The sequence below is a fragment of the Acipenser ruthenus genome, unplaced genomic scaffold (assembly GCF_902713425.1).
Source record: "Acipenser ruthenus unplaced genomic scaffold, fAciRut3.2 maternal haplotype, whole genome shotgun sequence".
NCBI classification, from domain to species: Eukaryota; Metazoa; Chordata; class Actinopteri; order Acipenseriformes; family Acipenseridae; genus Acipenser; species Acipenser ruthenus.
Genome location: NW_026708461.1, coordinates 4,725 through 7,482, shown reverse-complemented (window position 1 = coordinate 7,482; position 2,758 = coordinate 4,725). Strand labels below are relative to the sequence as shown.

The window sequence follows — 2,758 nt, the reverse complement described above, 5'->3', positions numbered from 1 at the left end:
ATGCCACTACCCTCTAAGCCTTAGTCTTAGAAAGATTTATTCGAACTGAAGAGAAGCCAGAGTGGGGTTTTACTGGTAGCCCAGCCCTTCCGGCCGGCCCAAAGGCCTTCTCCTCTACCCGGCGGCAAGGCCAAACAAAACCAAACAAAACAGGGAACTCTTCCCAAAACGCAAGTGCCGTTCGGTCCTGGCAAAGGGGCGCTTTGCTGCTGCTGCCGCCTTGAAAGCGAGGGCTCCTTGCCCCACTAAACAGCTCCGTTTCTGCTTTACCGCTGCGCTCGTCCTCCTCCTCCCACGAGCGCAAGGCCTTCTGGGTACACTGGCCTGCTGCGTGAGCAGAGCAGACTGTCCATCAGTTAGGCAGGCCTGCCTTCCTTATTTGGAACAAACAAACAAACAAACAAAAAAAAAAAAAAAAAACAACAAAAAGAGCGGGAAAAAATACAACCCAGAAAAAGGGAGAGGGAGAGGCTGGCTAGCGCTCTCTCTGTCTCTCTGTCTCTCTGTCTGCCTGTCTGTCTGTCTGCCTGCCTGCCTGTCTGTCTGCCTGCCTGTCTGTCTCTCTCTTTTTTGACCTTTCTTGTGCACCGTTCCCGGAGGTACTGCAATACCGGGTCGATGCGTGGAGTGGACGGAGCAAGCCCCGGTTCCATCTCCTGCTTCCAAAAATCAATTTAATATAGACGGGTCCCCCTATGGGGGACGTATCAGATATTAAACTGATAAGAACAGATTTTTTTTTTTTTTTTTTTTTTTATTAAATCTTATCAAACAAAAACAATATTTCAATACAAAAATCAACACAAAATTATTACACTTAAAGAAAGACAACACAAAAACGTATACATTTTTCTTCTACATCAAAAACCACATTTACAATTAACATATATGCATATTATTCAACACAAAAATCAACAAATTCAAAAACAGTCATCATTTCAACCATTCACCAAAATCAAAATTATTCACACTCACATCCTCACTCACACTTTTATCCATTTTCCTTTCTTTTCCTTTTTCACAGTGTTTTCAAAACCACATTTACAAAACAAATTTCCATATATGCAAATCATTTCCTCTAACTTTTAAGTCATTTACTTTTTCCACAAAAAAACAAAAAAACTATTACATAAAATAATAAGCAAAAAGAAAACCAGACATTTATCACTTTTTATCCGTCTTTTTCCCACTAGTCTCTTTTCGCTTTTCAGCCTCTTCCATTCGATCAGCCCAGTCTTTCTTTTGTTCCTTCCCAGACTCTATAACAGGCTCCCTCACTCCCGCTTCTTCTGCTGTCCTTTTCTCCGCAGGCTGTCTCTGCTGCTTCCCCTTCACAGACTCGCTCACCTTCCCGGATTCAGCCGATGGCACTGTAACTAGTTTCTCCGCAGTCATCTTCTTTCCACCTTTATCCTCTGCACCTTTCTTTCCAGACACCTCCATACTTTCCGCTCCGTCCACTCCATCACTGCTGTCCTCCTCATCACCACTGTCCTCCTCACCGCTCCCCGCACCAGCAGCCCCAGCATAGCTTTTGGCCCTGTGTGGACACTTATAAAACAAATGATTAACACTCCCACACAAATTACACTTTCTCTTTTCTTTGCAGTCTTTCGTGTTATGCCCCTTTTTATTACAGTTCCTGCAGAACAAGTCCTTACACTCTTCAGCCTTGTGTCCCATTTCATTACATTTCCTGCAGACTTCAGGCTGTCCAAAATAAAACAAAAATCCTCTATTCGATCCAATCGAAAAGGAGGAAGGCGGATGCCTCACCCCCTCATACCCCTTTTCACTAGGGCGGAACCTCGTCCACACCCTCCAAGTGCCATTCCACATCTCGAACTCATCCAAACATTTCTCTGGCGGTCTAACCACATTAACATATTGTCCCAAAAAAGTAGACACATCCTCCGCAGGCACAAACGGGTTGTACATATGCACATTCACCACTCTTACTTCTTGTCTAAAAAGCGCTTCCAAAACAAAAAAACACAAAGGCCTCTTCTCTTCATTGTTCTTCATGCATTTCCAAACACATCTACAATACTCTTCTGATTTAAAAGTCAAATCAAAAATTCCTCTTGCCTGGAAATCCTGGAGACAGAACACTTCATCGAAATCCACCTTCATCCTGTTCAGCACTTGGTTAACAAAATCGTTCCCCGTCATTGCAGGGGTTCCTTCTTTCTTCAATAAACGAATCGTGTTCCTCAGACGAGGTCCTGGGGGCTTTACTGCAGTCTCCGCCATGCCTTCGCCTTCTCTTCCCCTTGAAAATCAAAGCTGCGGGCAGGCCACATACAATGATCTGAGCCAAGAGGCCGAGAAGCGATGCCCACAATGGTTTTGACCAAACGCCCCGGGCGCGGCCGCCCGCCGGAGCTGCCGGGGTACTCGCTTCTTGGACTGAGGGGAAAAATGGGAAAAAGAAAAAAAAAAGAAAAAGAAAAAAAAAGGTGCCAGGCTCTAATTATTAACACGGCCGGCGCCGCTGTGCTCGTTCTGCTTTTAAACCCATGTCGAGCCCCACCCCGAGGGGCAGGGCTAGCCAAAAATTGCATTGAACTCATAAATGCTCCTCTCCACGGAAATCTTTAGTAAAATACTCTTTTATTGAGATTTTACATTTTTTTTTTACATTTACACCCATTCGTTTTTTCATTCATTTTACATTTCTTTTAAAGATGACATTCATGCATACAGACATACATTTTGTTTTAAAAGCATTTAAAATACATTTAAAAACACCAAGACA

The 2,758-nt window shown here is 43.8% G+C and overlaps 1 pseudogene; it reads right to left on the bottom strand.

Annotated features, from left to right (window-relative positions):
* Positions 1-577: 577 nt before the first annotated feature.
* On the bottom strand, positions 578-782 carry LOC131733200 (U2 spliceosomal RNA; annotated as a pseudogene).
* Between the last annotated feature and the right edge of the window lie 1,976 nt (positions 783-2,758).